The following is a 12,946-nucleotide window of genomic DNA, read 5'->3' as shown; positions in this document are numbered from 1 at the left end:
CAAAGACAGTCAGGCAACATTGGGTATATCCGTGTATATGACATTTGTGGACAAAGAAGAAAGGCTGGAGCAGGGTATTAGGTTTCAGAAGTGAGAGTGGGTGACTTACAGGTAGTTGAGGAAGAGTGGAACATACATAGCAGGATAATTCTTGCTGGGCAACTCAGGCACAATGGAACCCAGGGGGTATCCAGCTAACAGGCTCCTGCCTGCCTGACATCCGCGTATCTACCACACTTAGGGGTAGCTTCAGCTTAGGCGAAGGCAGCATTCTAAGATTTCCTTCCTGAAGCAGGTTTTTCTGTCTGAATCTCTTGGGGAGCAAAGGGGAGAGGGTCAAAGGTTCTTTCTGAGTCTTGTTTTTTAATAAACAGCTTAAAATCAGTATCCCCAAAAGGCAACTTCAGAGTGGCAAAACTGCTAAGGAGCTTCAGTTTCATTGGCTGTTTGTTCAGGTAAACCCATGGAATGGCTCTGGGATTGGTTAGAAGAGCAGGAAGGTGAAGGGGCCCTAGTTTCCTCCTCTGAGGTAAAGAGCTTCCGATGTCATGTAGGCATGTTGGCCACGCCCCTCGTCCTGTCCCCATTGGGCTTGTCAGGAGTCTGCAGGTTGCAGGAGTGAAGCTGCCATCTTGATTATCATGGTTTCAGTTCATTCAAATTAAAAGTGTTTCCATCTGCTCTTTTGGACAAGTAGAAAGATGATACACGTCTTCTTCCCACTTCATTTCAAGCGTGGTCTTTGGCATAAGTCAGCGTAGAGGCCTTACGATGTAGTGGAAAGGTTGCCGCCAGTTTGTAAAGGTATAAGTGATTAAGCTCACTTGGCTGTTCCTACTTGCTTCCTCCACTGGCTCAGGAGGTCTTCCCCAGAAACCTTACTCCTAACACAGGTTCTAGCCTCATGAGCCTGGCCCCTGATCAACTGCTGGAAGAGTGAGACAGGAGGATTATTGATCCCTTGGAATAACGGGTCCCAATTGCAGCAGGACAGAGAGGACTTGAATAAAGCGTTCAGGTTTTCTTCTTTCGTTTTTTCCTAAGCTAGAATCTGGGTCAGCTCTTTCTTGTAAACAACACGTGACACCAGAAATCGGGGACTAATTATGGATCATCCTCAACTGTGACTTTCTGACAATGCCCAGACTGTGTCACCTTCTCCTGTGGGTCCCTTGGTTAACAGGCTGAGGGCAGGCAGCTCCATCTCAAGAGGAGGAGAGATACACTAGTTTGCAATGTGGAAGTCCAATCAGTATTTGCTGCTTTAGTAACCTTACAGATGTTGATGATTGTAAGCTTAAAAGAGGGAGGGAGAGGGAGGTGGAATGAGAAAGGGGAGGGGGGAAAAAGAGAGTGAGAGGAGAAGAGAGGGAAGGAGAGAGGGAGAAAGAGAGAAACAACTTCAACCAGAGGACATAAAAAGAAAGGAAGGATTTTAAAAGTGACCTGAAGCCGTCGGGGCTTACTTTCAGCTCAAGAGTGAATTGGTGAGTTGCTATTAGCAATAAATGATGAGGAAGGGAGGGTGAGAATGTGCCACCTTCCGGGTTTAACATGGCAGCAGACAATGAACATGGAGAATGCAGGAAGTTACGCAATTGAGAAGGTAACAATCAAAGGTGAGCAAAGCTATGCGACATCTGTTAGGAGAGAGAGAAATGAGAGAGAGAATGAGAGAAAACAGCGATAGCTCTGGGTAGCGGCTGGTGATGTTACATCCCATTAGTTTTGCCAGCACCATGGAATGCAAACTGTGCTTGCTGCCAGCCATTACAGGAAGAAGCAAGAATGCTCAACCTACGGGAGGAGATGTAAATATGTCAATAAATGGGTTCGCTTTGTCAAATGTGGTAAATATCAACACATGTGCAGACAGGAGAGCAGAAAGAAGGCACTGGGCAGTCCTCCCGGGGTGGAGCGTGCTTGGCTGGTAGTGTTGGGGCTGTGGTGGGGTGAAGCACCCTCCCTGGGAAGCAACCTGGAGCCTCTGACTAAGCACCGATGGCATGTTTATCGAATTTGGAAAATGACGCTGAGAAGGAGGAGAATGGCAAGTAAAACTTTAAATCTGAAGCAGGAAGCATGTATTAGAAAGCTAAGTACTTATACGTGTGTGGGCTGAGAAAACTCAAGGAAAGTCCTTGTTATTGGCTGTAATATTGTGGCAAATCCGGGCCTAACACAAAATGTGTTTTTCTGAAAGGTAAACAGTTATCTAAGAACATGTAAGTAGTTAAAGATGAAACCAACCGTAATATGAACAAGCGCCAGCCAGTGGACCTATCAAGTGCTAGCATTCCTGAATGATCACAGCTGCTGGCCTCTGGGCTGAATTCTTGACCGGGATGCTCTCATTTGGACCTCTCAATAGGCCCAATTGAAAGGTCTGGAAACTGAGACTTACTGAATGAAACTTGCCTACAGTCATCAAGTAAAATGGTTGTGAGAGGCGGATTCAGACGGAGACCCCAGGGCCTAGCTGCCACCACTAGTCGGTCTTCTCCCCATGGTCCGCCTGCAATGGATGGAGAGCTGGGATTTCAATCTGTGTCCATCTGACTTCAAAGCTCTTACATTTATTTCTCATTGTGGAAGCACCACCCCTACTAAAGGGCTGAAAAATAGTGTACCCACCACAAATGAGGAGGGTTTTAGAGGGAGTGAGCTTGTGTAATTCATTTAATCCATATAACAACTCTGTGAATTGGTACCATCACAGTCTCCGTATTGCATACACTGCCCAGAGATGTTCAGTAACATGTCCCAGGTCACACAGCTAGAAAGTGGCAGTGCCGGGATTCAGACCTGAAAGACCAACTCCAAAGCCCATTTACTTGTCCTCTATACTCGATGTCTCTCTGTGTGTAAAGTGACTGATGACTCTAGGAGAGAAGAAGAGCTCCTATGTCATGTGAGAGAGAGAGAGTTGCTCTGTTGAGAACTAAGGTGCTCCATGCCAATATTAGTTAACATGTATTGAGCACTCACAGTGTGTCTCAGTCCTCGTTCAAAATGCCTTATTCATATTAGCTATGAAATCCTCAAAACAGCATGCTAAAGGATAACACTCCCGTTAAGCCTCCTTTATGGGTGAGGCAATTGAACACAGAGAAATTAAGTAACTTGCCAAGGTCAGACAGCTAGTATGCTGGGGAACTGAGAATTAAATTTAGAACTCCTTGAATTCCATTCAATTCAAGAAATGTCAGAGGTTACCTTACTAGTGTAAGGGTCCTAGTTAGCAGCTACAGGGGTTATCCAGGTGGGGAAGACATAGCCCCTGCCCTCAACATCGAGTGGAACGTAAGCATGAGAAAAGTACTAGAAGAGACAAAACAAAGGGTCCTGAGAGAGAGGATAAATCGAGAACAATGGGGTCCTTGAGGGATGATCTCATCTTGTGCAGGTGGAGCTCCTGGTGGGGTCTGAAGGCAGTGGTCCCAGAAGTGGCTTTCAGGATGAGTGGAATATTGGTAGGGGGGGAGGGGGCTCGCTATCAGGAGAAAAAGCTTACAAGTGGGGAGAGCTTGAGTAAATTGGTCTGGGCCACACAGCAGTCTCCTGTAAGTTCCATCCAGATAAAGCCCTTAGAACCAAAGAAGTACTCCATAATTGTTTGCTGCTGTTATTACTATTGTCGTTACTGACAGAGCTGGAACGTGATGCTGAGACTTGAGCTTTTTTTCTCAGCACTAATGCGAGAGCAGACACATTTGGACCGGAAGACTATCATATTGTCAGTGTCCTGGTTTGCTGGCCCGAAGAACTGTTTCTCTTGAATTTGATAGATCTCAGGGAGTTGCGGAAGATTTTTAATGTGGAAATTACATGAACATTTAGCTGTATTTGAGGAAAAAGGTAGCATACTGTACGCTGGGCACTGAGATGAGGATATTTATCTCTCTCTTCCCCCTTCCTTTTCCTCTTGCATTAAAAAACCTTACAATGCAGCCCGTCATTATCTGCTAATCCTATCAGAGGGAGTGAAACCCGCCTCCTTGGCTTCCTAATGAGTTCTGACCAGCTCTCCGCTCTCCACCCCCTGCAGACAGCCTTCTAGTCTGGCTTTTTTTTGGTCTTACTTGAAAGAAATGGAATTTTCTAGGCTGGATTTTCCTCAGAGGTGCCCCATGTCTCCCTCCCTGCTCTTTTTCCTTTTCACTCTATTTCTCCCAACCCCTGGATGCCCCATCTGAAAGCAGAAGGTGAAAGATGACAGGATAAATCTTACTTTGGCTACCATGGCAACCTTCACCTGCTTTGCTATTCATTTTTGAAGTGTCACCCTCCTGTGAAAAGTTATTTTGCATATAATTGCTTGGCTTATCCAGAGGCTCGGGGGTTTTCTTTTAAGCTTCTTATAGCAATAAGTGAAAGGATGGTCTCTGCCTCCGTGAGCTCAAGAATACTTGTGCCACAGCGATGCAAGTATAGGGTACCACAGAGAGCCGCTCATTCCCTTCCACTCTTTGTTCTTAAGAAAAACAGTCAGAAATGGGGACTCTGAAACTACATTATACAGGCCCTGTTTAATCTGCAACTACATTATACAAATAACTCAGGTTTAATTTTTTAAATCAAGTTTTATTGAAATTAATGTGTGACATTGCTAGACTATCACCCAGTTAGAAATGAAGTTTCTTTAGTTGATCCCAGAGAGTCTCTCTCCATTCTTTTCCATTCTGTACCGTGCCCCTGAAGCTGACACATATACTCCATATTGCACCTCCTTTGCCATCTGGTTTCCAGTTGGGTTTGGCCAATGGAAGGTGACAGCAGAATAGAGAAAGAAAGGAAGGTAGGGATATTTATTCCTCTGGCGCCCTCTTTGTGGTGCCACGGTTGATTAGCTATATCCCTCAAACAAAGTCTGACAGGGGCCCGGCCTTCTCCTCACAGCTTTGGGGAAGGAAAAGTAATTTTTCTCCTCCGCTTCTAAGGTCTTCGTGCTGGTCTAATAATCAAACTGACATGAGATAGTCTAACAGGAGAAACTAACCAAATTTATTATGTATGTACATATGGGGGATCCATAGAATATTGGAACTGAGGACAAATCGGGCAGTTGAGGCTTACGTGCCATCCTGAGTTCAGGAGAAAGGGGTGGGATTTCAAAGGGCAGGAAGGCAATTTCATGGAGATGGAAAGCAAATGTTTGGTAAACAAATGTTTGCTGGGCCAGCTTTAACCATGGGACACAGAGAGGACTTTGATCAAATGGGCCTTGCTGGGTTCCTCCCTGTCTGTCACGCACTAGTTCATGCTAAACTATAGTCATCTAAGATGATCGCTCCCTTCCTGGAGCATGTCCTCTATCTAAAGATTTTTAGGCACTTAGGGGGAAAGTTAAAGGTTTTGCCTGAGAAAATAACCATCTTAAAATAAGCAATATCTCCAAAAGGCAAAGTTTGGCATGACAAACTCTGCTCCCCTTCTCAACCCTCTTTGTGTTCCCTGTTCTAGAAACACCTCCCCTCTTCTCAGCTCCCCAGGCCTAGGGATATTGCTAGCCCTGGATTTGGCACTATCTTCTGTGGTTTCCCTATACCCTGCCCACACCTTTGCAAACAGTCCCTCTGTTAAACCCTTTCAAATGATTGGATTTGAGTCATGCCATCTGTTTGCTGCCAGACCTTGACTCATACAGTGACCAAAGCTCTTCTCTTATGGGTGAACGATCCAATATTACTTGTGTCATACAATGAATCTATGCTTCGTTGTAGGTCATTCTTTGTAGAAAGATTTTTCTGTCTTTAAGAACGACCTCTTCACCATCATACCCTTCGTTAAAAATGATGTTTCCTCTATCTGACTCCCTGCTCTTGTAGCCAGCCTGTTTGAAGCTCATTATTTTGATATTGTCAGTTAGGTTTGTGGGAATGGAATACAAATGTCCTGCTTGTCTTGTCTGTCCTCAAGTAAATCCGAGGGTCTTTCTTCCCTTTTTATTTTGTCCATTGGAAGGACATACAGGATCTACAAATCCTCCTGGGATATCATGGGTATTAAAATCCTACAGGGGTAAAGACATTATCATGGGCAAATTTATCATCCCATCACTGCTGTAGAATCCAGTGCAAAAGGAGAGGATGGAAACAATTTGCTTTTTTTTCGTCCAACTTCATAGAAATTCCTAAGAAGCTGCCTCCTTGGAGAATTGAATTAATTGATCATTGTCCTCTGGGCGCATAAGGTGTACTGGGGGCTCCAGAAGGTGTCCCAAGCGAAGCCATGAATGAGGAATGTGGATAATTTCCTTTGAAACCCATAAGGTGAAAATTGCATGCTCATGATTCTTTCAAGACTGATCCCAAATGGTATCAGGAATAGCATGAGGTTCACACAGCTCAGCAGGTGTGAAAATTCTGCAGCTGAATTAAATAGGTTCCATTATATTTCAGAAAGAGCGCTAATGGCTTTCTATGGAGCACAGCCTAAGAATATCATGTCTCTCCTTTGTATCTCAGGATGGCTGGGTGGTTTTTTGTTACTAATGTTATCCTTTAATCTCCCTGTAAGATGGACAAAAATAAGCAAAAGGCCTGGCTTATCCCTAAGAGGGTCTAGATATTAAAATACCAAAAGACGTCAAAAGGATCTCACCCATAAGGACAGACCAAAAATGAAAACCAATGATATGAGTTAATGGTCAAATGATTATTGTTATTCGTATAAAATTGTTCTTCTCATAAGCTCGTTTTGTCCCAGGTATCATTAAAGAATCATTTAATTGTAGAGCTGTATTTTACTTTATTTATTTATTGTTTTAAGAAGGGCACAGCTCACAGTGGCCCATGTGGGGATCGAACCGGCAACCTTGGTGTTATTAGCACCACGCTCTAACCAACTGAGCTGACCAGCTGCCCCTAGGACTGAATTGTAAACACTGCAAAACTTTAAGTTGAGGTTTCTATTGTTTAAAACTTTCAACTGGATTCATTTAAGTATTCAACTTAAAAATAGTTATAGGCATTTCTTCCCTACAGCTTATTCATACGACACTGCATTCTTAGTTTTTACCACTAATATTCAAGCTGACATTGTTACCGTTAAGTTCCTCCACACTAACTAATCTCACATGATTCATTTACTTGTTTTCTGATCAAAACTGAATTTAAAGTCCGATTTGATATAGGATTGATATTGGAGCCATAATGAGTTATTCATTAATCATTTTCATTTATCTTTCTCAGCTGGTCATAACATGAGTTGAGGCATATTTGTTCCTATTTTGTTGCCCCTGTTGCAAAAAAATTTTAGATTCTTGTTCTTAATTTAAAAAGCAGATGAGTTGAATGTTTAGCATTCTTTTGATTAAGGAAAAATGAACCCAAACTTGAGTTAGTTCCTGTACATCTTGCTCATTTTTCTCCCTTTGTGGATCATTATTTCCTACTAAAAAAAAAAAAATTCTCACTTTGCAGTTTAAATAACCTGGAAGATGAGAAACATAGGCACGTATGTTATGAACATCAAATTAAAGTTTTCAACTCTGAAGACAGCTTTTGTTAAAGGTTATAAGTCTCCCTTTCTTGAGCATTTTTAAGCCCAGAGATAAACAGATGTCTCTTTTCTTGTTTTCTTCCAATATTGAAAAGATAAAAATCTCAAAGTGAGAAGAGACCTTAAAGCAGGGGTGTCCAAACTGCAGCCCTCAGGCCAACTGTGGCTCGCAATCCATTGTTAATTGGCCCGCAGCAAATTCCAAAAATACATTTAGTTTACCAGATGAGGCAATACGTACTTCACCTGGAGTGAGTGGCCCAGCTGTTTGTGTATTTTACCGCATATGGAACCTTGGTGAAAACCGTTGAAAAAAGTTTGGACACTCCTGCCTTAAAGGAAATGCCAGCCAGCCATCTCCCTGGTCCTTGGATATCCTCTGTGACATCCTGCCAGATGTTTGTCACCTGCTCTGTGGAGGTGACTTTGTAACCGATAAAAGTTGCTCACTTAGACATGAGACAGGACATTTCTGTTTTAACTGGAATTGTTAAAAGATCCATGGCTCCTTTTATCAAATTCAATTCTTTCTCCCTGGTTAGACTTCTAATCTCTTAGCACCAAAATTTGATGGCAACTGTGATTTCATTCAAGATTTTTTCCTTCTGTTTTTTTCCTATGCTATGTCTTACTATGCCCACTTCTTAGATGACATGTGTTGTGGTTCCTCGATAAGACTGGGTAGTCTCCTTAGAAACAATTGCAGTTTTTCTATAGTCAGTGGTACTCAGAATTGCCCTTGATGTTCTCTCCATGGTGAGGGGGCTCAAGATGAGATTATCACCCTTCCAAGGTGTCATTAGCCTTTCTTATAGGTCACACATCATACTACTAACATACACATTGCTCTACTTGGTGATTTTACTTGATAGTGAAGATAGTAGGAGCGTCTCTATGGATGTTAACCATTTTGTCATGGTGCACTGCCATTCTCATGGGCTTATTTATGATCTCCTCCCTCCTTTTCTATAGTTGAAGACTTTCTTGACCAGAACTCCTATGGGCAAATGTACGGTTTCTCCATTCTCATGAGATATACCTTATTCTTAGAAGGTGTAATGTTTTAGGATTCTGCAATTCAGAAATCCGAATCCTCATGTATATAATCAGATGTCTCTTTGAGGTCACTTTCCCTGGATTTAATTGTATCATATAAATGTTAGGAATGAAAGTAAGGAGTTTGCGAATTAATTCCAACGATCATTTCCTTGTGTAGAAACCCAGTAATGTCTAGATTATCCAAGTTTATTGAGGAAGAGAGAATTTTTTTTCACTTCCTTATGCAACAAACATTCAGTCTCTACTTCTTTGATGCTGAACAAGCATCTTTAAGTTTCAGGTGGCTAGTCTTCACAGGAGGACACATACTGTCTCCATTTTAGGTCTTTTAATGTAAATTAATATGTGCTATCAGGTTACCTGAGCCTCTTGGATGAAATCATTTTCACATTATAGCAAAGTAACGAAGCAGTTGAAAATCTTCCTCTCTCCAGGCTTCCTCCTCCATTAAAGTGAGTCATATTCAATCATATTCTCATTGCTATTCACATTGTAACATTTAAATAAACTATACTTTATTTAGTTTATTGAAAGGCAGGGTTGTTTTTCTTAGGAATATATTTACCTGCTAATGGGGTCTCCAGCCAGGCTCATCCCAGCTATTCAAAGAGCATCTCTATTTGTATCTCATTTTAATGATATGAGTGTAACATTTATGGACATTCACTGGAAGTGTGAAATTTGTTTACACAGTTGACGATAATAGATGGCAACCACCTCTGTCGTGCCAGGTTCCTCTACTACTGACTGTTTCTTGACAAGCCTATATACAGTAGTAAATAGCTTTAATTCAAATATTATTTTGGAGGCTTCAAAAGATGTTCACTTGCTGTATTTCGTTTGATGGTCACAGCAGACAAGCCCACGGTGTTTCTCCATTTTGCTGTCAAGAAAACCACAGCCCAGAAGGCACGCAATTTATAGGACTAGAACCCAAGTATGCCCCCGGGGCATTTCATAAAGATGTCTCTTCCCTGCATCTAGTTTTGAGATTCTCCCAGGGGAGGCTTTATATGTAAAAACAACAGAAGAACAGGTAAATAAATATGACATATCCATACACTGGGTTACTAGGTGGCTATTAAAATGAATATTTTCAAAGAATATATAATGATGCAGGGAACTGCTCTTGATTATATCAATGTCTTGAGAATGAAGTGGGATACTAAACAGCAGGATCTCAATTTTGTTTAAAAAATGATACATGTGAAAAAAAGTACTGGAACTAAACATGCCAAAATATTAGCAGAGTTTTCTTTGTATAGTAGGATTATGGTTTACTTTTATTTTCCTTGTTTTATACTTTTCTGATTTTCCCAGTTTTTTCTTAAGTGAACTCGTATAATCAAAAAACAAATGTTATGTTAATTATACTCCACAGATTTTTTTTTTTTTCAGATTTTAGCTAGAGGAATCCTCTGAGTGCTTGCTATCTTTGATTTATAAAATTACATAAATTAAACCTTTAATTGAAATAAGTGGGTGTTTTTCATTATTAGTGTATAAATTTGAAATAGTGTATTATTTAAAAAATAGTATAATGTTAGTGTTTATATTTTAAGTTGGTCATTATCACTCATTTGCTTGTCTGTTATTTCCTGAAAGTGACTCCTTTTTACACAATTCATTAATTCAGTTATGATTTTGAGGGTTTTCTATATGTACCAGCCTGGTGAAGACAGCTCAGTCTCAGCTCTAAGAAATATGCATCTGGTTTGCGATATAGACCAGAAAAACAGTGAAGAATGATCTGTGTGAGACACTCAGGGAGTGTGAAGGAAGGATGCCTACCACCTCATGGGCTCTGGGGAGGTTGAGAAATCTTCCCAGGGGAGTTGCTTTTTGAGCTGAAGTAAGCTCTTCTCTCTTGGATGACCAACTTCAAATTTAGAAATAAAGACAATACATGTAAAACTTCTTATTTTATGAGGCAATTTTGCCTCAAAGGTATTTTACAATAGTTAAGAGTTTATTATACTTATAATATTTATTTAAAGAGATAAACTAATTATTTTGGGCTGTAGGACCTTTATATTTCGTTATTAGGGAGTTTTTTTTTAATCTTCAGAGTTTCCCTTTCTGTACATTTGGGTTTACTAAAGGTTAGTGGTAATACCAAAGCATAATAGTTTTGCTCTGAGATTATCATAATGATGTCTTTTTATAGTATTTCATATTACATATCCTTTTATGTAGTGGCTAATACTGATTTGGTTCACTTCTTTCATTCCTATTTCATTCCTCTACCTCTTCCTACTCTGCTGAGGGAAGCAGAATAGATGTTTTGTTCCTGTTTTACAAGGATAAACTGAGTCATAGAATGATCAGTTGACATTTCCAAATTATGAGGTGAGTCAGTAATGGAACTGGAAAGAGAAATCAGGTTTCCTTTTGTTCAAATCTCTGAATTCTAAAATATTTCTCCATAGAAGTAGAATAGGTTGTTTGCCAGAAATGCATTCACTTTTTAAATCTTTACTGAAAGTAATGAGCTTAAAATAAAGTCTCAAGAAGATAATTGTACTGTTACAGCTTAGAACAGAAGTTAAGGCCATTTGAGCAGATTAAAATGAGTCTGAGTGAAGCTTATTATTTGGTTTGTTTAATTAATTTGTTCAGCAATAGATTTTAATTCCTTTTGGAAAAAGAATAATTGAAGCATTCTCAGATCCATTTGAGAACATGTTGAGATCCATTTTGAGTAATTTAGAAATTTTTATATCAAAGGGACAGGATTGAGAATAAAATCAGAATTGATATTTAATATTTATATTTCATGCTACTGTATGATTATGACTTCTTTATCAAAAGGTTTTCCTATAATCCATTAATTAAAATAATGCTATTTTAATGCTTTTAATAATTATTTTTACTATTAAAATAATTAGTACTGTAATAATAATTAATGTAGGCTATTATGCATGTTACACTAAACTATCTGAAGGAACGGTATAATTGAATATGAAGGAAAATAAATATATATAAGGAGTTCATTGAAGTTGTTCCTTCTAATTAAAAATATTCATATATTTTGGATTAATCATAGAATAAAACAAAGCTTAACATGTGTACCATATTTTTATTTAAAATTAATATATTGTTGATTCCAATACAGAAAATGTTGTATTAATTGGAGTTTTAAGAACTTTAGATACAGGAATGGTTCTATTATATTTTATGTAAGATAAGATTTTTATTTACCAGAATTATAGTGATCTGACTTTAGAGATATTACCTCTGTTTCTTTACTTTTTGGCTTCTGTCCCAGCCAGGCCTATGACTTTATATGTAATGTATTATTTATATTGTCATCAAATACTGCTTATCAGGATCCCATTTGGGTTTTGTTTCCAGGAAAAATAAAAACAAAAAACATAACCTCATCACTATGAGACATTCAGAGTTCAAGAGAGAAATAAGCAGAAACTTATATTTGTCTGGGGATCCAGACTTTGTGTTTAACTTCATGGTGTTCTGTGGTACCCACCTTTCTGTTCTTTACTCTGAGGTTTTGTGGTGCTGGGATTGGGGAAAGTAGAGTTTACTGAAGATGATCCAATAGCCATGTCGTAACTGTCAGTCAGTCTTACCTGTATATCCACGGGCAAGTTATTTGACCTTCCGAGTCTCTAATTATTGAGGTTTGAAGATGATAATAATATGATAGGCATGGTGGGAACAGATATAAAATAAAAATGTAGATATTGTCCTTGAAGTATGTGGGGACACAGACAAAATCTACTAAATTATGTACCAGTATCAAAAAATGGAAAAACTCTCCAATTGGTTACAGTTGGATAGAATTTTGAAGGCAAGAGGTGAGGAAATAATAGAATGATGGAACACAGCTAGATGAGATTAATACTGGAAAGCTTCACGATGGAGTCGGTGAGGGAGGAGAATCTATATACCACGGATCAGCCAAGATAGCACAGACTTTGCAAGATCCAGGGTTCACAAATTGCTTAGAGTCATGATCCCATACAGAAGAAGGTATATGTGTGTGTGTGTGTGTGTGTGTGTGTGTGTGTGTGTGTGTGTGTGTGTCCTCATTCTGGATAAACTATAATCTACGAGAGTTACCATAATCAGGATTCAGGTATTAATGAAGCAGACTATACTTCCTTAAACACAGACTTGCACTAATTTTGTTCTGCTTCATTTCTGTGGTATAGGAGAGTGAGATCTGGTGCCAAACTCCCTGGGTTTAATTCCTAGTCCTGCCACTTTGATCCTGACCTTGTAAAGTTACTTACTTGCTTTGTTTCTAAGTTTTTCTGTCTGTAAAATGGAGATAATATCGGTACAAATCTCATAGACTATTATAGAGATTAAATAGGTTAGTTAACGCATGTACATCATTTAGAACAGTTCCTGGAACTCA

General features: G+C 39.6%; 1 protein-coding gene across 5 annotated transcripts in view; it reads left to right on the top strand.

The window, feature by feature from the left end:
• RCAN2 (regulator of calcineurin 2) overlaps nucleotides 1–12,946 on the top strand; it is a 254,032-nt gene that overhangs the window by 30,841 nt on the left and 210,245 nt on the right. Inside the window, exon 1 of one of the 5 annotated variants that reach the window (XM_033102531.1) lies at nucleotides 8,942–9,014. The exons of the other annotated variants lie outside the window; for them this stretch is intronic. The gene's annotated coding sequence lies outside the window, so the exon portion shown is untranslated. Of the gene's footprint in view, nucleotides 1–8,941; nucleotides 9,015–12,946 lie in introns of those variants that run through there. 5 annotated transcript variants of the gene reach the window in all.

The sequence above is a fragment of the Rhinolophus ferrumequinum genome, chromosome 3 (genome assembly GCF_004115265.2).
Source record: "Rhinolophus ferrumequinum isolate MPI-CBG mRhiFer1 chromosome 3, mRhiFer1_v1.p, whole genome shotgun sequence".
In the NCBI taxonomy this organism is placed as follows: Eukaryota; Metazoa; Chordata; class Mammalia; order Chiroptera; family Rhinolophidae; genus Rhinolophus; species Rhinolophus ferrumequinum.
Note: the sequence above shows the minus strand (reverse complement) of the source record. Positions and strands in the feature narration are given on the sequence as shown.